The sequence below is a fragment of the Rutilus rutilus genome, assembly GCF_951802725.1.
Source record: "Rutilus rutilus genome assembly, chromosome: 8".
Classification (NCBI taxonomy): Eukaryota; Metazoa; Chordata; class Actinopteri; order Cypriniformes; family Leuciscidae; genus Rutilus; species Rutilus rutilus.
In genome coordinates this window covers 46,205,872-46,228,629 of record NC_140222.1, presented here as the reverse complement: position 1 = coordinate 46,228,629, position 22,758 = coordinate 46,205,872, and the positions used below count along the sequence as shown (strand labels likewise).

Genomic DNA, 22,758 nt, shown 5'->3' with positions numbered 1-22,758 from the left:
TGATTTTGCGTTAACGCGTTATTAACGCGTTAACTTTGACAGCCCTAGTTGTAAATAAATCCAAACAATCTAAAAGCCATTCTTTTTTAAATCTCCTCATTCTTTGTGCAAGGTTGCTCAGAATGATAGGGCCTGATAGCTCCTAATAGGGCAGTTAGGGGAGGGTCTTTGTCTTTCTCAGGTGTGAAAAGCTTACATATTAATGAGCTCCCGCATAAAGCTTTGTCACACAAAACACGTCGTAATTTTTTTTAATCATTATATTGTCTTATCTGAATGAGCAGTCAGGGTGATTTTCACATAGTTTTGGAGCAAATATTCTAGGCTACGTCATACAATTTTCAAAAGTCTTGTGAAGAAATAATCAGTATGGGTTTCATGGCCTTATTTCAGTGAGAATTTTTTATTTTATTTTCACAAACCACGCATAAATGTCATTATCTCAAAACTACAAACTTTTACACACATGCTGCTGATATATTATTGTAGCAGAGTTTGTGCTAAATACAGTGTAACCAGACTTTAGCCATGAAAATGTCACAAGTAACAGAAATAAGCACAAATGTCAGAGCATGTCAGAACACCTCCAGGGCCCAGAAAACAGCTCAGACCCCAGAGGGTTAATGTAACACTATTTTGATGGTCCTTTTGAATGTGCTGTTGAGTAGTGTTGATGATGAAACGTGTTGAGTTAGGCTAGCGCTTTTTGTCCCTCTCTGGTATTATAGTGTTTCAAGATGGCGGAAATAAAGATAAGAAATCTTTCGCTTACGAGGATAAGTCAGATCATTGGCAGAGGTCATTTTACACCCATGAGGACATATTTTATGAATACAGACAATGATTTTAGCTATTAAAATACCATTTTTTCACCGAGCGAATCTACACATGAGAGGCCTTCAGAAGTCATAACTTCAGGGGTCAACGGCTTAGGCCCGTTGGTTTAGGTATTTGTAAAAATCAAATACTGTATTACACTTTTCAAAGTTACAATATAAAGACCTGTTGTGTTCTGACACAAGGCCATTAACTTGTTTTTATAAATGTATTTTGCTTATTTCTACAAATATAAAAAGAGAAAAAGTGTTTTAAAATACAACTAAACCATGATAATGTTTAGTTTAGATGTTGATGACTAAGCTTCTGGCATATAGTGCAACCACGCAACAAGAAATCTAATATTGGTGTAATCTTTGCGAGGTCTCACTCACGACACACAACTTTGTAAATAAAATAAAATAAAATATTATGGAAGTCATTATACTGTAATTTAACCATATTTTATTGATTAATATTATGGCTTCATGTTGATTTAAAGTTTTTAATTGTTGTTAACTAATACCTTTATCTTTTAACATCCGGCACAAAATGAAAGAGATGTATTATTTAAAAAAAAAAAAAAAAAAAAAAAAAAAGGAATGTTCACAATCACTATGTGTCAAAAACAGTATGTGTGTAAATAGTTGTGCAAAGTTCCACACCCTATGGACTAACTTTAAAAAACAAAACAAAAATACACATACATAAATATATATAACATACACAAATCATTTCTTAACTAAGCAACTGTTTCTTAAATTATCAGACACTCACCGCACCGATGTTAACATCACCATATATTGTGTTTTCTACCATGATTGTAGTAACTATTGTCCCACCATTCTTCTGGGCAATTGTTAAGTTAACCCTCTGGGGACCAAGCTGTTTTTGGGGTCCTTGAGATGTTCTGACATGCTCTGACATTTGTGCTTTTTTCAGTTATTTATAAACATGTTAATGGCAAAGGTGTAAATTCACTCTATATAGCACAAACAGGGCTACCATAATATGTGAGCAACGTGTATGTAGATGTTTGTATTTTTAAGAGAATAATGTTTATGCGTGGTTATTGGAAAAAATTTAAATGAAAGTTGCTGAATTAAGACCACAAAACACACATTAAATATGTGTCCACAAGACTTTTGACTAATGGATGTTGTCCCTTTCAGTTCTAGCTTCAAAATTATGTGAAAATAGTCTTGCTTTATCGTTCACAAAAAAAAAATACATTGATTTAAATGGTGTAAAACAGGTTTTGCTTGGAAAGCCAATATGCGAGGGGGAGGAGTAGTTTACACCTTAGATTACAATGTCCCACCCACTCTGCATAATGACTCTGCATAATGAGCCATTCATTCAGGTGTGACACTGACTGAGCCACAATGCAAGGACAAAAGATGTATTTAGAAGAAGACTTATATTGACCATTTAAGATTTCGCTTACATCTATCTTGTAAATATGTTTTGCTATTTTATTAAAAATGTTACAATTACAACAATAATTACAATTTCAACAATATTTCAAGTGTACTCTTTCTTTGTAAAAAAGAAAAAGAAAAAAGATTATAGGCCAACATTTTATCATATGTATTCATTAGTTTGAATATAGCAAATATATATATATATATATATATATATATATATATATATATAATATATATATAATATATATAAATATATATATAATATATATAAATAATATAGTTATATATATATATATATATAACGTTAGATATGAGCAGAAATTGCTAAACAAAAGCTTATTTGATGTGGCAGTATATTCTACAGTAGCCTAAAAACTGTACCCAAATCTAGTCAACAAGTGACTGACTGTAACGTTGTTTTTATGAAATATTAGGGCATATAAATGCTAATTTGCAGTTTAATACGTTGCTTATACAAATACATTTTATTTCAACATATTTCAGTCGATTTTTACTCATCTCAGTAGGCTATAGCAAAGCAGTTTATTCTTTCACACACAGACGCGCGATTCATATTTAGGCTAAACAGTCTTTACAAATATGTACCCTTCATTCATCTCACAGAAAGGCGAGTCATATTAAACGATTCATCTTTTTGCGGTTTGCATAGGCCTACACTAACGTTATTCCATAACGTTATTCCACATCAACACTTGAGAAAAGAAAACAGCCTACCTCACTCCTCAGCGGGATCTGCTCCTCATATCAGGAGATATTGCTCCTCATATCAGCACTGTTCTGAGGAAACTTTTCTCCATAAGGTAGGCTATATTATGCCTCACTCGATTGCGACGCACTTTGTTTACAGCTGATGTGGGCGTTTCACAGACTGAAATGGTTCTCAGAATTTGCGTTTGAATAGCACGCGCTCTCCGGGGCGTGGTCAAATTACTTTTGAATGGCTCGTAATGAGCTCGACTGGAGTCGCTCTCTTTTTATACAGATTACAGAAGCTGAGAATATTTGTTTTTTATATAAATTACTTCATTTAAAAGATGCGATCTCAAGCTTTATGCCCGTGGGTCTGTTTGCCTGTTTGACTGAATTTTCGCGGAGTTATAGATCATTTTCGAACGCGTTTCAAATGGGAGTTTACTGACAGAGAGAAGGCAGAAATCACATCATCTTAATTTTTCTTTATTTGTCAAAAAGCAAAACACTTTATTTTTATTGTGAGTATACAGAAAAAAAAATAGAAACTGAACAGGATCGATTGATGTATTACACGAAAATGAAAGATCAAAATTAACAGAGCATTTAGTGTTTATTTTCATTGCTAAAAAAAAAAACCGAGCAAAACGCGCGGGTGTGTTTTTGGTCCCCAGAGGGTTAATGAAACTTAAAGAGGCCATTGTGAAGTAACAAAAAAAAAAAAAAAAAAAAAAAAAGCGTGTAGATGGGAGAACCACTAGATGGGAGAAATTCTTTTGGGAGGACTAACTTGTAGGGTCTTTAACAAAAAAAGCCTGCAAAATCGAGGAGGTCAAAGGGCATGCTTCCTGCTATATAGCTCTCCACAAAGTCTGTTCATGCGGTCACCATAGGCTAATGCTAACATTTGAAACTTCTACATATATTTAAAGGGTAACATGTAAAGGGTTTCACCCTGTGTGTTTCCACACTGATTAAGGATAGTTCGGGAGATACAAGTAAAAATGATCTTATACGATCTTATACTTATCCTTTGAATTAAGATGAGTAAAATTAAATATTCGCTCAAGACAAACTTTACTTATCTGAAATTGTGTGGTGATTTTCCAAATGATACAACTTAGTCTAAATAAGAGCAATGTGGAGTCCTCGGATTTCTTAAAACACAACAACAAAACTTTGACAAAATGGTGTATGGACAAAAGATCTAAGCATACTTTTTGCTTTATTTAAAAAAAATAATAATAATTATAATACACAAGTCTTCTTAGAAGATAAATAGAAGATATGATTTGAATAATACTTTAAAGATTTAATTTAAACAGTCTTTTAATTTTAAAAGATATAATTTAAACTTTTACGGTTATGGTTTTAAATGAGAGAGAGAGAGAGAGACTGTGTTTTTTTATTATATTATATAATTTATTTACTTTTAAAGAATAGAATGTTTTTCAACTTTAGTTAAATTAGCAAGATATTATTTTATAACCATATCATTTATACTTTTAAAGAACAGTATGTTTTCAACTTTAGTTTAATTAGCACGATAATTATTGTAAAGGATAGAATTTTTTTTTTTTTTTGTATGACATTGTTTAATCACAGTGTCTGAACAGCACGTTTCAAATGTCAGAGTTCAAATGTGAAGGCTGGGAGAGGGAATCCCGTGACACACACACACACACACACACACACACACACATAGACGCGTGGCCATCAATGGTATGGACATTGATGTGTTAAGAGCTTATTCAACTCTCTCTAAAAAATGTAAGATGATTTTTATTCTTTTTGTAAGATATATTGTATAAGCATTTCATTATATACTTTTAAAGGATAGAATGTTTTTTAAACATCATCCGACTGCTCAGCCCCGTCACTAAGACACTAACACAGAAAATACGACCGCTGTGTAACAGATAATGATTGTTACAAAGACGTTTATATCAGCGAATACAGACCGCTAAGTCAGCATAGAAAGTGCAAAGCAGGATGGACATAGACTAACCAAAGCGCAATAATTTATTTTAACCTGTCAGACGGCCCGCAAAAATTACCAGCATCAGTGTTTTTAAACAAATGACTGTTGACTTGTATACAAGTGACTTGTATGAACGCCAAGTCAGCATACAAACTGTGAGAGCACAACGTTCATCCTATGAAGTCATCATCCTATGATTTTTTTTATTTTTGACTGAAATAGCTGTCTTAATATCATATTTTATATTGAGTATGTTTTTCAACGTTAGTTAGTGTGATATTTAGGAAACCCCATTCTCACTTTCACTGCTCTGTAATGCGAGGGGGGTCTGAACTCAGCCAGAGAGAACGCGCACATAGACGCAGGCACAGCTTCAGCATGGGGTCACGATACGCCTGTGATGAAATAACACAATCAGACGCTCAAACATTCAAATCTACTCGGCAAAACTGAGGAAATATGTGGAAATCTTACTGAAAAGTGTAAAGCTAAGAACAGATTGTAAAAACAAACACCACATGATCTCATATGCTAGAGCAGGGCTTCCCAAACGAGAGTTTGTGAGTTGATTAAAAGCTAACTATCATTTAAATAAAGAAATGTAGAATGTGTTAAATTAAGGAAATATTAGGTAGGAGAAATATTTTATGTCAAAGGTGTTGAGCTGAGAAAAAAAAAGTTTGGGAACCCCTGTGCTGGAGAACCGAAGAGCCAGGGGTGAAACTGGAGCCTAAAGAGAGTCTTCATGCTGTATAAAGTGATGGGAAAAGCAGAGTGTACCTTCTTGGCCAGCTTCAAGTCCTCAATCAGGTCCTGTTCTCCCTGAGACAGCTCAAAGATGGACTGACAAACACATGACAGGAAAGAAACAACAACAGAAAGAGGAACTTCAGCGAAAGGCATTCTGGTTATTTATCCGTTCATTAATAAAGTCATTTTCATGCTTAATTATGCCTGTTAAAATGTCTTGTGTAACTTTCACTGTTCATTTCATTGTTCTATCGTAATTTATTAAGGTTTTGATCCACTTCAAATGTTGACTACTGTATATCAGGAAAAGCTTTGTTCTTTATTAGTATCTATGCTGTTATGCTATGTTGTTTTAATTTGTTATGTTGCTTGACATTTTATTTTCGTTATTAAACTATTCAATTCAGTTATTAGGCTAATTATATGTTAATTCAATTAAGAAGTACCTGAAGGCTAAATGCAATTGTTTTAAATTAATTTGTTGATATTTATATTAACTTCTATGTAAAGGACTGTGTAACAAGAATTGTGAAATATTGTAGAGTACAGAGAGCCTGTAATGAGGTACATTCAACATTCAAGAGTTTCTTCTTAGACTGAACGTAGACTTATGCCCGGTTTCACAGAAAAGGCTTAAGTCTAGTCCCAGACTAAAATGCATGTTTGAACTGTTTGAACTGAAATCAACTTGCACTAATATACCTTAAAATATGTCTGTGTCATTGTTTTGTCTCAAGATGCACACCAGTAATGTTTTTTTCTCAGGCATGTTTATAAAAGCTACTTAAATGTCCTAATTTAACTAAGGCCTAATCCCTGATTAATCTAAGCCCTGTCTGTGAAACCAGGTCTTAGTCTTTTAGCTCAAATACGATGATAAATACAGTATATCAAAATCCAGCCCTGACCAATCAGAGTAGAGTATAAGTTTGGAGTGTGCTGAGGTCACCTCTTGTCTCTTGATGTCTTTGGAGGACAGCATGTGTCCCAGGCCTAGATCAAACGTCTCGCTCCACAGCTTGCTGTCGCGGCGTTTGGTGACGGCTGGCGGGATCTGCCGTGGGGCCATGATCTCCGGTCTGCAGTCACTGCGGAAACTGATGGAGCGCTGAACCGGGAGGAGAACGGGAAAACTGGGAATTAGGGATGAACGTCAGCTTAGAATAGGGTTTAGAACGACCCAGGGTTTAGAACGACCTGTGGTTTAGAACGACCCAGGGTTTAGAACGACCTGTGGTTTAGAACGACCTGTGGTTTAGAACGGCACAGGGTTTAGAACGACCTGTGGTTTAGAACGGCACAGGGTTTAGAACGACCCAGAGTTTAGAACGACCCAGAGTTTAGAAGGACCTGTGGTTTAGAACGACCTGTGGTTTAGAACGACCCAGAGTTTAGAAGGACCTGTGGTTTAGAACGGCACAGGGTTTAGAACGACCCAGAGTTTAGAAGGACCTGTGGTTTAGAACGACCAGTGGTTTAGAACGACCCAGAGTTTAGAACGACCCAGAGTTTAGAAGGACCTGTGGTTTAGAACGACCAGTGGTTTAGAACGACCCAGGGTTTAGAAGGACCTGTGGTTTAGAACGACCCAGAGTTTAGAAGGACCTGTGGTTTAGAACGACCAGTGGTTTAGAACGACCCAGAGTTTAGAAGGACCTGTGGTTTAGAACGACCCAGAGTTTAGAAGGACCTGTGGTTTAGAACGACCAGTGGTTTAGAACGACCAGTGGTTTAGAACGACCCAGAGTTTAGAACGACCCAGAGTTTAGAAGGACCTGTGGTTTAGAACGACCAGTGGTTTAGAACGACCCAGGGTTTAGAACGACCTGTGGTTTAGAACGGCACAGGGTTTAGAACGACCAGTGGTTTAGAACGACCCAGAGTTTAGAACGACCCAGAGTTTAGAAGGACCTGTGGTTTAGAACGACCAGTGGTTTAGAACGACCCAGAGTTTAGAAGGACCTGTGGTTTAGAACGACCCAGAGTTTAGAAGGACCTGTGGTTTAGAACGACCAGTGGTTTAGAACGACCCAGAGTTTAGAACGACCCAGAGTTTAGAAGGACCTGTGGTTTAGAACGACCAGTGGTTTAGAACGACCCAGGGTTTAGAACGACCTGTGGTTTAGAACGGCACAGGGTTTAGAACGACCTGTGGTTTAGAACGACCCAGAATTTAGAACGACCCAGAGTTTAGAAGGACCTGTGGTTTAGAACGACCTGTGGTTTAGAACGACCCAGGGTTTAGAACGACCTGTGGTTTAGAACGACCTGTGGTTTAGAACGACCCGGGGTTTAGAACTACCTGTGGTTTAGAATGACCCAGGGTTTAGAACGACCCAGAGTTTAGAACGGCACAGGGTTTAGAACGACCCGGGGTTTAGAACGACCTGTGGTTTAGAACGGCACGGGGTTTAGAACGACCCAGGGTTTAGAACGACCTGTGGTTTAGAATGACCCATGTTTTAGAACGACCCAGGGTTTAGAACGACCCAGGGTTTAGAACGACCTGTGGTTTATAACAGCATGGGGTTTAGAACGACCCATGGTTTAGAACGGCACGGGGTTTAGAACGACCCAGGGTTTAGAACGACCTGTGGTTTAGAACGACCTGTGGTTTAGAACGACCCGGGGTTTAGAACTACCCGTGGTTTAGAAGGACCCAGGGTTTAGAACAACCTGTGGTTTAGAACGACCCAGCGTTTAGAATGACCCAGGGTTTAGAACGACCCAGGGTTTAGAACGACCCAGGGTTTAGAACGACCTATGGTTTAGAACGACCTGTGGTTTAGAACAACCTGTGGTTTAGAACAACCCGGGGTTTAGAACTACCTGTGGTTTAGAAGGACCTGTGGTTTAGAACGACCTGTGGTTTAGAACGACCCAGGGTTTAGAATGACCTAGGGTTTAGAACGGCACAGGGTTTAGAAGGACACGGGTTTAGAGCGACCCGGGGTTTAGAATGACCCAGGGTTTAGAATGACCTAGGGTTTAGAACGGCACAGGGTTTAGAAAGACACGGGTTTAGAGCGACCCGGGGTTTAGAACGGCACAGGGTTTAGAATGACCCAGGGTTTAGAATGACCCGGGGTTTAGAACGACCCGGGGTTAAGAACGACCCGGAGAACGACCCGGGGTTTAGAGCGACCCGGGGTTTAGAATGACCCAGGGTTTAGAACGACCTATGGTTTAGAACGACCCAGGGTTTAGAACGACCCAGGGTTAACTAGTTCAAGTTTAAACGGCTCTAGCCGTTCTTTTGAACGGCTCTTTGAAAGGAACGGATCGCCAAGATCCGGATCCCCTCAAAGAGCCATAAATCCCATCACTAGTCAAAAATACCGGGGTACTAGTACCATGGTATTTGTACAGTGGTACTACCATGGTACAAATACCATGGTAAAATTTCTTATGGGCGTTCACGCTCTGTGGAAGGCAGGGTGGACATATAATTACTCGACATATTTTATCTAAGTGATTTCTAAAGTTATACACGTCTGCCGGCTGTGTACGGACGTTGTTTTGTGCCGCTATTTTGTATTGAAGTCTATAGGGACGTCCCGCGTGACGTCACGCCATTTGGAGCAGCCATCTTGATGGAATAGAAAATGCTAAACCGCTAGTGATCATACAGCTCGTCACGAAATATTCATCTATTCTTCTATCATGCCCGAGCGATGCTGTGATACCGATAGCCTGCTAAGCTTGTGTATGCTTTTAATGAAGCTCCGGTGTAGCGTGATGGGAAGTGAATAAGGTAGCAGTAGCAATGACATGTAGTGAGGAGTTAGCTGACGGCCGCTGTGCTAATAATAGATAATGGTCAGTTTTCGTCTAAACCAGTGACCGTGACGCTGAAGTGTGTGAGAACAAATGAATAACATCAGTGCGAACCACGAATATTTATTTATTTGGATTAAATATTGAAATTTTAATCATTCTGTGTCATTTTTCAATGTCAGTCTTTTCATTATTTACATGTTTATGCCCAAAATGCTATAATATTCAAAGTAGTTGACTGTCATTCTCCTCTGCGCTGTGTACGTTATTGATTAAATAGCCAGCCTATTTAACATCGTAACAGGCACCTCGCGAGCATTCATTCAACTATTTTAAAAGACTGGAATAAACACCAGCACACACAAGCAATCTTTTTTATAGTCAATTTAATTAAAAAGTGTAAACCCAACAGGTATGAAATGTCAGAAAGAGAAAAAAAAACAGTTAATGGGAAGACGAGCATAGGACTGCTGCATCTTAGTGGATAAATATATTTAGACTATTTATTATTCAGATTGCACAGTTGTAAAGAAAATATATTTATAGGAACATTTCAGCAGGCTCAAGATAATTAATACAGTGACCATTATATACTATTATATTATTTTAATCAATTCGCAGCCATAAAACATGTGATAATCCGCATTCTCATGTATGTAGGTGCGCTGAAGAATTCCGTCAAAATGGCTGACACGCGGCTAGGGGTCACGTGACTGGGAGATCCCTATAGAGAGCCTAAGTCCCGCCCCTCCGCTTCCGGCTCATGGGACCTTATTTCGGAAAAAATATGTATAATGGCGAGAGACAACTTATCTTTTTATTCCGTCTGAACTGTGCCCTGAACTACACATATGATGTTTGTCAATTTAAGAGATAATTATGAAAGTCAAGAAAGTCGCAGTTTGTCATAAAACAGAAGAGTAACGTTTAGTTTTATGTGAAAATCGCTCAATGAACTACATCTCTCGTCTACCACTATGTACGTCACAAGATCCGTTGCTCGTATGTGTGTATTCTGGCTCAAAACACTCAGGTATGACGGCGTTACGTTACGATTATAATGTAAGACTATAGAAAAAATGACGTTAGCTTCAGTAAAGTTAGCTTCATTCATTGAGAGAAAAGGTATGACGTCCCATATGTGCGCCTTCTGGGTTTGTAGTTAGGGTGACCACCCGTCCCGCGTAGCGCGTGCGCGCACAGCGTTTGAAGCCCAATTCACGCGTCACGCAAATTGAGACCGTGTCACGCATAATCTATGCTTGCTCAAAAAAAAGTTGGTCGCTCTATATACTCGAGCCCCAAGCAGACAAACGAACATTACTTGACATTTCAGCACGCTATTGTTGCCACACAAACCCCTCAGTTGAACTGCTGACTAGGTTGTCAACTTTTTCGTTGTTGTCATGACAGCGCACGCACGCGCATACCAGACACACTGGGAAGGAAGGAACTTTTAGATGCGCGCTTTCCAATTCGAAAAAATCGAGAAAGAGACTGTCTGAGAGGCAACGCCATCATCAATTAAAAAGAGAAGGTGTGAGTACAAGAAACAAGAATGGGGAAATTAATATTTGTGGCTGAAAGGTGTTGGGGGGGATACCGAGAGGGCTTTTTGTGACCTTTGCAAAACGTCCTTCTCAATCGGACATGGAGGGAGGGGAATACGAATTTTTTAATTGTTCCTGTGGTGTTGAGCAACTACAATTCCTGTTAATCCTATACATTTATATTATAATTTATTAATTTATTTAAAGTAAATAAATTGTAATGAAAAATAAATCAAATTAAATAGTAAATCTTAAGTGGAAGTACATCTGTCAATTCATTGAATGTTCAAAATATTAGTCTTTATTTAGAAAAAAAACACACATTGGTTGGCCTATTCATGAGCATACATCAAAAATTACACGTTTAGGAGAATAGGGCATTACTATGCAAGGTGGTGCTAGAAATGGGTAAACCAGTATCAGTGAGTCTGCCAGTGGGGCACCGCCGCGCCAGGCAGTGTCCCACATTGTCCCTCAGAAACATACCCATTGTCCCCCCTTGGGCTTATTAGCAGGTGGTCACCCTATTTGTAGTCTTTGTAATAACGTATTTTCACAGTCTTATACCTCAGCAGTTTTACATCAAGCTGCGACTTTCTTGACTTTAAAATGTATCTTTTAAATTGACAAACATCATATGTGTAAATCAGGGCACGATTCAAACGAGATCAAAATATTTGTTGTCTCTCGCCATAGACTACCATACAATATTTTTCCGAAATAAGGTCCCATGGTGGTCGACCGGAAGGGGAGGGACTTAGGTTTGTTTTGGCGGTTACGAAATTGACAGTTAAGTCAGAGCCATAGAGAGAAATTTCTAGGGATGGCCCGATACCGATACTGGCATCGGGGATCGGGCCGATACTGTCCTCATATACTCGTACTAGTACTCATAAAAATTCGCCGATACCACGTACATTTTGTGAAACGAAACTGGCCGCCGCGAGTGCTTTGTCGAGGTGAACTGAGTCATAGACGCACGAGCTGGTCGAGCACATCCCTTTAAACAGACAACAGTGGAAAGTTTGTTCAGTCCGATGTCAATGGCAACGAAATTAAACGAGGCATGTAGCTTTAGCTTATTATATTAACGTTAACTGACGAGAGAGAGAGGCAGAGAGAGAGACAGAGAGCGAGAAGCGCACTTCTGTTGAATGCTCTTGATTGCTGATCGTTCACTCAGCACATGTTATTTGGATGAAAACTAAATCGTATAAGTAAAGTAAAACATGAACTGTTACCTGACTGAAGTATCACGAGTGGTTCCCTACATTATTACAGGACGTGTGCAGAGGTCAAGAAGTTTCATGAATGCAAACATCCGAAGCGCGCGCCCCTCAAACCATCGTCGCAGCGCGCGAATACTGAATTAAATTGTCTTTCACGTCTTGCGCTTGTACGGACGAATTCACACACAACTATGTAATAACGCCCGTCTTGGTGAGTATCCTATAGTAAACAAAGTCGGTTCTATCTCAAATGAACGTAGCATGTTCAAATGCGGTCCGTGCGCTCGGTCTTAAAGGGGCAGCAGTTTGATAAACCTGCTTCTGTGTTTTAATGTTAATCAAACAAAGGACAAAGAAATTACTCACTGCTCTTGACTAAATATGCTACCCTTTTCAACTTTAGAAAAAATATCCATCTATATATAATTCATACAGTAATGAATATGCTTTTTTCACATTTGATTACTTTATTCAAATTTCTGTACCTGTTAGATCTACCCGAAAAACTCTAAAAACACTGTTTATTTCATTTGTAGCCTTTCTTTGTTCTATTGTATATATTTGTCCTATTTGTAATTCAATTGTTTGTTTTTATTTTGTTACTGACTGCTTACTTGTTTTAAATTCACATTAATTAGGCTGCTAGTTTTTGTTGTAGTATCAAAATTGGATTAAATAATTGATATTTCACTGGTTTTGACAAACATTTGAACCGCTGACCCGATCCTCAGCACTGAGCCCTGCTGAAGCAGCTCTAAATATGTGCTGTGCTATTAAATGAAGATAAAATATGATAGAGCAATAGAATGAACAGTGACAGTAGGCTTACAGAAGCTCATATGCATTTTAGCAGGCTTAATTAAGCATGAAAATAACTGAAAGAAATATATATATTTGATGAACAAATTAAGCCAACTAATATGATTTATAATCTTTTGGTTTATCTACTAATACATTTAAAAATTACAAATGCAGTGAAAATGCAGGTAAAATGCAGGTATCGGTTACGGTCTCGGTATCGGCGAGTACCAAAAATTACAGTATCGGTATCGGACTCGTTCTGCAAAAAGTGGTATCGGGACATCCCTAGAAATTTCTCTCTATGGCTCTGAGTTAAGTATGTTCAGTTGCTAAGCACCCAAAGACACCGCCGCCCACAACACTAGCGTAAACAGAGCAAACTGCTGAAGATCATGTCGGAGCTGGTCGGAACGGAGGATCTGCTCACTTTGCTAGACTCCATCCTGGAGCTCATGTACATAAATGCCTCCCTGTCGGAGCCGTCGAGCCCGCCTCGGGGGCTGGAGAAGAGAGCGCGGGTGCTTCAGGAGAGGGCGCGGGTGCTGCAGGAAAGGCAGCGGGTGCTGGAGGCTCTTCCCACCGCCCTGCCGGAGCCGTCGAGCCCGCCTCGGGGGCTGGAGGAGAGGGCACGGGTGCTTCAGGAGAGGGCGCGGGTGCTGCAGGAAAGGCAGCGGGTGCTGGAGGCTCTTCCCGCCGCCCTGCCGGAGCCGTCGAGCCCGCCTCGGGGGCTGGAGGAGAGAGCGTGGGTGCTTCAGGAGAGGGCGCAGGTGCTGCAGGAAAGGCAGCGGGTGCTGGAGGCTCTTCCCACCGCCCTGCCGGAGCCGTCGAGCCCGCCTCGGGGGCTGGAGGAGAGAGCGTGGGTGCTTCAGGAGAGGGCGCGGGTGCTGCAGGAAAGGCAGCGGGTGCTGGAGGAGAGGGTGCGGGTGCTGGAGGAGAGAGCGCGGGTGCTGCAGGAAAGGCAGCGGGTGCTGGAGGAAAGGCAGCGGGTGCTGGAGGCTCTTCCCACCGCCCTGCCGGAGCCGTCGAGCCCGCCTCGGGTGCTGGAGGAGAGGGTGCGGGTGTTGGAGGAGAGAGAGCGGGTGCTGGAGGAGAGGGAGCGGGCGTAGGAGGCTCTTCACGCCGCCCTGCCGGAGCCGTCGAGCCCGCCTCGGGTGCTGGAGGAGAGGGTGCGGGTGTTGGAGGAGAGAGAGCGGGTGCTGGAGGAGAGGGAGCGGGCGTAGGAGGCTCTTCCCGCCGCCCAGGGGACGTAGGGTTGTTTTCCCCTAAAAAGGGGCGGTTACGAAATTGACAGTTAAGTCAGAGCCATAGAGAGAAATTTCTCTCTATGGCTCTGAGTTAAGTATGTTCAGTTGCTAAGCACCCAAAGACGCCGCCGCCCAAAACACTAGCGTAAACAGAGCAAACTGCTGAAGATCATGTCGGAGCTGGTCGGAACGGAGGATCTGCTCACTTTGCTAGACTCCATCCTGGAGCTCATGAACATAAATGCCTCCCTGCCGGAGCCGTCGAGCCCGCCTCGGGGGCTGGAGGAGAGAGCGCGGGTGCTTCAGGAGAGGGCGCGGGTGCTGCAGGAAAGGCAGCGGGTGCTGGAGGCTCTTCCCGCCGCCCTGCCGGAGCCGTCGAGCCCGCCTCGGGTGCTGGAGGAGAGGGTGCGGGTGTTGGAGGAGAGAGAGCGGGTGCTGGAGGAGAGGCAGAGGGTGCTGGAGGACAGGGAGCGGGTGCTGGAGGAGAGGGAGGGGGCGTAGGAGGCTCTTCCCACCGCCCAGGGACGTAGGGTCAAAGGTAAGAGAAAGGAGGAAACTTACAAAAACTAGTACAGTGAACTAGAAGTGTATGCTTTACAAATCCATGGTGCCTCCACTACACTGTAGGTCTATCACCACAGAACACAGTTAATAACTTGCTGGTAAGTTAACACTTTACAGTTTGTTAGTTAACATTAGTTAAAGGGGTGGTATAATGCCCTTTTCAAAGATGTAAAATAAGTATTTGATGTCCCCAGAGTGTATTTCAACAGAAATATGAAGCAGCACTAATCCTCTCAACATTGATAATCTATCTATAAACTAGATGTACCGCATGGCGGTACAAAATATGACCGCCGCTCAGGCCTGCACTGGCTTTCCACAAAAATAAATGACGTGGAGCAATTTGGCTGTATTACGTGTTTATGTATATACCTAAAAAAAGTAGTAGTATGTGCATGTCTGTCTGTGTGTGTATGTGTGTGTGTTTGTGTGTGCGCATGTGTGTTTGTGTGTGTGTGTCTGTGCATGTGGATTTGTATGTGTGTGTATGGGTGTGTGTCTGTACGTGTGGATGTCAGTGTGTGTGCATGCTTGCGTTTGTTTGTATTCCTGCATGTGTGTGTGTGTGTGTGACAGTATCATCCTAAACCAGCAACCCTTCGCTCAACAGCACCATCTACAGGCCGATGAGTGTACAGTCACTAAATGTGCACATAAATGAATTTATTTTATACCCCCCCATGGATGAAATTCTACAAAACTTAGCAGAGGATACCCCCAGAGGATGTCAAGTTAATCATACACATGAAATATGGTGCAGTTCTGAACATCTCCACTGAAGATAGGGGCGATTAAAGCAGAATAATATTGCATTTTCATTTTTTATGGGAGGGGCGCAAATCACAAATGAGTGATTATGGGCTAGGTTGATGTGGGCCCTTAAGACCAACATACCATAAAAATGTCTTCATCCTCGGTTCCACGGTTCAAGTAGTTATTTAGGAAAAACTGCATTTTTTGGGTTTGGGGGGGCCCAGCGCAGGGGGGGGGGTGGCCCCCGGGGACCAAATGAAATTTTTCCGTAAAAGTCTAGTGGGGCTACATGCCCACCAAATTTCATGTTCCCTGGTGTTTCGGTGTCCCTGGTATCGTTCACGGAAAATTCAGTAGATTGACAAAAAAAAAAAAAAAAAACCTTTGACAATCCCTATATGACCGTTATTATGACTGTCATAATTACAGAAACGTCTGTCTGTGTCTGTCTGTGTGTGTCTGTCTTTGTGTCTGTGTGTGTGTGTGTGTGTGTGTGTGTGTGTGTGTGTGTGTGTGTTATTCGCATATTTCTCAAACCGTTAGTCCGATTGATTTCAAACTCGACAGGTGTCTTGCCACGGGCACAAGTAAGTGCAGTGCCAAGTTTGACGTTGTTTGGATGAGAAATGCAAAAGATATCGTTAAATATATCATTTTTAGAAGGTTGTGGTTTAAAAATAACACTCAAAGGTTGGAAGGGCTGTGTCTACACCTAGCGCTCTCTGAATGGGTGCTCAGTGTCATTTATAGTCCTACACTTCATTACCATCTACAGTGATGACAGAGCCTCTTCATGCAGTCAGTAACGTGTTGTCTTGTGTTCAGGCCCCGGCGAAGAACGCGCCGAAGCAGAAGATCGCCAAGCCCATGAAGGTCAACGCTCCTCGCGTCGGTGGCAAGCGCTAAGCTCATGTTTCACTGTTGTGTGTTAATAAAGGTTTCACCATCAACTCGAGTCCCCTTGGATTGATTTCATTGATGTTCAGTGATAGTGACATTAAAGATACAATATGTACGAATTTTTCGCCACAAGAGGGCGCAGTTCCCAACAATAACAAATGCGAAGCTTGATGACGCTATGAAGGAGAGTGTAATGATGGGAGATGTCGTTTTCTATGCGTTTTCACCATCTAGCGATGTATGGAAATTGAATGAATGAATGAATCATGATCACGGTTGAGGTAATTTATTCGTTTTTTTTGTATTACCTGTACGTCTGATCGCATTATTTTATGTCATCATAATGAATGAACTGCAATGAACGTGAAATGTTATGCTATATTATCCCGTTACAACTTACAGCTATTTGTCAAATGATTTGTTGGGTTAATGCTGTGCAGTTTTACGTTTACGGTAAAGTTGGTCCACCTTTTTGGAAACTGAAACAATCCATTTGCCACGTCATGTTATTTTCTCACAGGTAACTTTATTGATAAAAATGCTAAAGTGACAATGTACAGGAATTTGGTGTAATTCATATCCATTAATATGATCTTTACTGTAACTATTACGTTACTTGTACAAAAAAACCCATAGATTTGCTTACCTGTCTATTAATACACTCAGGGGCGTCGGACTGGGGGTAAAACCAGTACTGATTACCAGGGCCCCAAAGGGAGAGAGGGCCCTTGAAAAGTCTGGAATATATTTTATGTTACCTGGATATTTTCATTTCCTAATAACATTTCATAATGAATGTCAGATGAAATGTAAAGTTAGTGTATTGGCTGAATAACTTTGTTGATTGACTGATTGGTCCCACCCCTTGCTAATGCGCCAAATGGTTTAGTCCATATGCACGCATTTTGTTTATGTTAGTTAGCTGAGCATCTGGAGGAGTGCAAACTTCTGCTGTAGAAATGTCTTTCTCAAAGAAAGCCAAATCAGGCCCCCCAAAATGAAAGGAACGACATTAGAAGAAAAGAAAACTAAATGAGGGAAACAACTGCTAGGCTAACTGACTTATTTTCAAAGAAAGGTGAGCACAATGTAGAACACGAAATCTATTGCTAAACTGTTGGAATATCGTTAGTGCTAAAAAATGAACTGAGACGACCCACTGAAAGAGCAGAACATACACTTTCAGATGATAATTTGGTTATACATGTAATCTGAGGTAAAGGCAACATAAATCAACTGTGCACTAACAATGCTGTTTGCATAAAAAACACCATTATAATAGCCTAAATTGAAACTTGTTTAATTTTAAATTAATAGGCTAGAATATCTAAAGCAATTATATAGCCTACGTTGGGTGTTATATACAAAAAAATATTGTAATATCATTTAGCTTAAACTTAGTAACCACAGTAAAGTAGGCTAGAGAATGTTGGAAGGAGGTTTGAAATGTGTGTGCACACATGCCAAATTATCAGGCTACTCTAAGCATTACAGTTAATAGTTATTATGCTATAAATATCTAGGTCTACAGATTCATGTGTGCAGAGGCCATATTATTATTATTATTATTATTATTATTTTTTTTGAGGAACATGGGGGCCCATCAGGACTGCCTATGCATAGGGCCCGGGATCTTGTGCTACGCCCCTGAATACACTCGCGAGAGCAGAGTCTCTGTCAAGTCCAAGTTTGTCACGCAGCTCTCTCCATCTCGAAAACGCAATGCTGAGATTTACCCTGGTTTTATTCCTCCGTTTGTCACACAGTCTGCTGCATGTATCCGAGTATGGACGCTTGTGTTTTGTTGGCACTTCAATACTCGCCAAAGAGTAATCGTGATCCATAACAGCTATAGTGCTATAACCACCACTTCCGCATTTGTCCATGTGATATTCCGGAAAGCACAGACAGTGCGGACATTGCGTCACTGAGAGGCGACATTTCTTTTCCGGGACGGACAATTATTTAAAATCAGAATTTCTCTAAAATAAAAAATCTTTGGAGACTTTTGAGATATTGTAAGTACACAACTGTAGGAAATATATCACACTGTGTAAGTTATTTTTGGAAATTTTATTACAAAATTGTTACATATTGGACCTTTAAGTCAGATATAATATATAGTTTTTGTACAAATGTATGCGACACAATCTATTTAAGAACGGCAGGGGAATCCTGGAGTATGACGTATTGAGGGAACAGTGCCACGATATAAAGTTAAGGAAACTAAACAACCGAGAGAAATATACGTTTACCTTAGATTTAACGTTCGATCTGTACATCAGCTTTGGGTAATAACGTTATAATTTCGTTCACAATAGAGAAAGCTGCTTGCTCCATTCCTGTAAATTCAATTCAATTCACATTTATTTGTATAGCTCTTTCCACAATACACATCGTTTCAAAGCAGCTTTACAGAAAAAGCATGAGTCCAACATTACAATTTAGAGTGATCAGATATCAGAGGTGATTGTCTAAGTTAAGTGTTTCAGAAATGTACATATATGAATGACTCTCTCATCTGTTGCTCTGGTCTTCTTCAACAGCCGTTGCGCCTCCTGCTGGTGAGATGGATAATATGAATCGGTACTCTACTGCTATTCCTGCTGTTCCCGGATGTGAAATGTTGAATTTTCTTTTGAATTGTGAGGAAGTGAATTTGTAAAGCAAATTAAAATGGATCGAATATTGCCTGTCGAATATTATAGGTTGAATTTTTAAACAGAATGAATATTTTGGAAGTGAAATATGAAAGGTGAATATGGATTATTTATTTTTTAATAATGAAAATGTGTGTGAAATATTTTGAATTGAAATACGACCATGTCAAATTTCAGCCCATAAAAATGCAAGCCCTAAAAATGCAAGCACGGTTAATGCACTGCATATTTTCTAGAGCAATTCAACAAGCTTTTTTGTTTCAAAAACATAACTTTTACAAAAACATTTACTTCCATAAAATACTTCACCAATTGACTTAAACCACACTAAACCATGGTGTAATTAAAACTTCAAATCCATTAAAATAAGAAAGATCAAGTTAACTATCTTTTGCAAGAACTAGTAGAACTAGTAAGCATTAACACATGCAAAAGTACCTAGCAAAGCATCAGTGTGTTGGTGTGTGCCATTACTGCTTTTTACAATCTTGTTCTTCTGCGGCCAGTCCTTAAAGTTCTTGAGAAATGACTCAATGGAACATGATCTCACCCAAAAACATTTTCTTACCCTGTACAGTTCAAAGCAAAGCATGCTGGGAACTAGAAATCCAAAGTGAAATTTCGTTATAAACGCTCTCTGTCCATTCAGGTTTGATCCAGAGATTGTGATTAAAGGGGTGGTTGAATGAGGTTTCACTTTTCTAACTTTAGCTAGTGTGTAATGTTGCTGTTTGAGCGTAAACAACATCTGCAAAGTTACAACGCTCAAAGTTCAATACGAAGGGAGATATCTGCTTTTAAAGAAATCAGTTTCTAAGAACTACAGCAAATGGCCGGTAGGGACTACACGACATTCCTCCAGGGTTAGTGACATCACTAAGCCCAACATTTACATAAACCCCTCCTCTGGGAACACAAGACATAACGGGGGCGAGGCCATTTTATGTTGCTTTGGAGAAGAGTTGTTGTGGTAGTCGAGTGTCGTTGCCGCCATGCCGTCGAAACGCTGTTATTTTCACCCAGATTGCAGGTCCACTTTGTTCAGTCTTCCTAAGGACGGTGGAGTTAGGGAGCAATGGTTACAATTTAGTTTTAACTCGGTCCCTCATAATTATAATCCAAATGTCGCTCTCTGTGCTGCACATTTTCTGGAGGAAAGCTTCCTCAATCTACGCGAGTTCAATGCAGGATTCACACAACGGCTTGTCCTGAAAGATCGAGCAGTTCCAACTTTAAAAACAGAAGCTGTTTACGAGCCACAACCTGTAAGTAGGATTTTTTCGTTGACGTGTTTTCCTGTAATAGTTCGTATTGTTAAATGTACATTGTAGCAAGGAAGTAAACGAGTGGGGAGTGGGAGTGGGAGTGGGAGTGGGAGTGGGAGTGGGGGGGAGGGCCTTCATAGAACCCGGAAATCATTCGACCGTTTTTACAAGGAGGGACAGAGCAGTGTAGAATAATGGTTAAATATGTGAAAAATAATGCGAATTTTTAAAAACGAAGCATGAACACGTTACAGTGCACCCCACAAACACAACCGAGCCTTCGAAAAAATGTTTTACCACCCCTTTAACTCTGAATCAGCTGAAAGTGTGACATCATCAGCGAACAGCCAATCACAGGAACATGTCGGGCGTCAGTTTGATTCACTTCTCGCGGGAGAGACAGCGCAATTCACTTCTCTTCTGAAGATTTAGATAATTTAGAAGATTATCATGAAATTAAAAGCGTTTACAAAGCAGGAATAAACACTGCTGCTGCCGCTAAAGTTTGTTTGCATCAGATACGCATCACTTTACTCACAGCTGATTGGTTCAGTTTGGTTTGCAATCTCTACCCCAGAATAAATCCTGCTCCTGAGGGTTGTCCAAATACTATATCTTCTTTTCCTTTCAAATGGTCTCCACCAGGTTTAGGTACCTGGGAATTTTTGTGACCCCTAACTTTAACCAAATATCCAAAATTAACTTTACACCCCTATTTGACAAAATAAAGCAGGGGCCGTATTTACAAAGAATTTTAAGGCTAAAAGTAGCTCCTAACTGGCGAATTTAGGAGCAACTCCTAAAAATAATGGGCATGTCACTCGTAACTTTAGGACTCCTAATTTTTTTGACTAAGAGTAATTCACGAAGCATTTTAGCCCTAAAAGCAGCCTGGGACAGCTTAAAAGAAGTCGAGAGGACTCCTAACTCACTAAGACCTTCACAAACCGCTTTTAGTGGCATTTCACGTTGCGATGTTTTGAAATGCGTACGCGGCGGCTACAGGAGCTTCCAATCGCGAGCGAACAATTTTGCATTGTAGGCATAACTAGGGATGCAATAACGCCACCAACAACAACCAAAACTAGGCTACTCATTCATTGCATGTAAACTAATTGTAACGTTTCATTGTAAATCAAATTAAAATGTTCTTCTCTTTGCAAACGTAGGCAGAAGCATATAGTGACAGATTAATTCAATAATGTTGCAAAGATATTGCATCAGTCCATATGTTTCATTAGGCTACTAGGCTATTTGTTTTGCCTTACTCTTTATTCATTTAGGCTATTTATTCAGTTATTCATCATCTTCCGTCCTTCACACTACTTGTGTAGCGCACGCATTCTCAGACCTGTCACCTGTCAATCATCATCGTAGGGGAGGGGTTTACAATCATCAGCCAATCAAGGTGGTCACTTCAGTCAAGCTCGTGCATGAGTAATGACGTCATCCATAGCAACAAAGACTCACTCTTAGTTTAGGAGTTGTCATTTTTCTTTACTAAGAGTAGGTCTGAAAGGCGTTAAGAGAAAACTCCTAGCTAAAATCTTTTAGTGCGATTTAGGAGTACTCCTAGTGGTAAGATAAAACAAGTAGAGGTAACTGCAGCCTGGAGCAATGGGCGTGCCACGAGGTCGGAAAGGAATGGGGCGTGCCAGGAGGAACGGGGCGTGCCGTGAGGTGTTTACAATTGGACGCGAAAGCTTCCTGATCCGCATAAAAGCGAGCCATATACTTAATCACTTTTGGCCAACAAACAATTATACAAGACCAAATACATTTCTTTCACTGTGAAAATAGCAATAATGATACTGAGAATACATTCTCAAATTTAGGGCGCGGATTACATGACGTCATCACCACCGCAACTTTTTTTAAATCATTAAAAAAAAGAAAAGAAATATTATTTTAAGGATAAAAATGTCTCCTGACCTTATTAAAGTCATACTAGTTTTGTACGTTCATTTAAAGTACATACAAACTAATAGTAATGTTATTTTTATAATAATGGTACAGCAAGTTTTTGCTGTATAAAGGCATACATAGGCTATATACATGTTTGATCAAACACTCACCATATAATTATAAAATGAAGTAAAAACGGTTTAATAAACTTCTTTTAAGTGACATTAATCAGTTAAGCAAAACAAACACCATTTTATCCAAAAACATTTATTCAGTTGTCATTTTTACAATTAATTTTTTTGAAACGTCAATTGAATTTGCCATCAAAGGCTTGTGTTCTCAGTCAAAACTCATTCCTTCACTGATTCATACTATAGTAGCAACTGTCCACACAAATGAACAGTCTAAAAACTCAAAGGGTGTCT

At 40.2% G+C, this 22,758-nt stretch overlaps 1 long non-coding RNA gene across 1 annotated transcript; it reads right to left on the bottom strand.

Moving 5' to 3' along the window:
- Positions 1 to 5,303: 5,303 nt before the first annotated feature.
- On the bottom strand, positions 5,304 to 6,743 carry LOC311295823. Its single transcript, XR_014628394.1, has 3 exons — positions 6,635 to 6,743; positions 5,716 to 5,778; positions 5,304 to 5,330 (listed from the first exon to the last, which is right to left on the bottom strand). It is a non-coding gene; the product is annotated as an uncharacterized lncRNA (long non-coding RNA).
- Between the last annotated feature and the right edge of the window lie 16,015 nt (positions 6,744 to 22,758).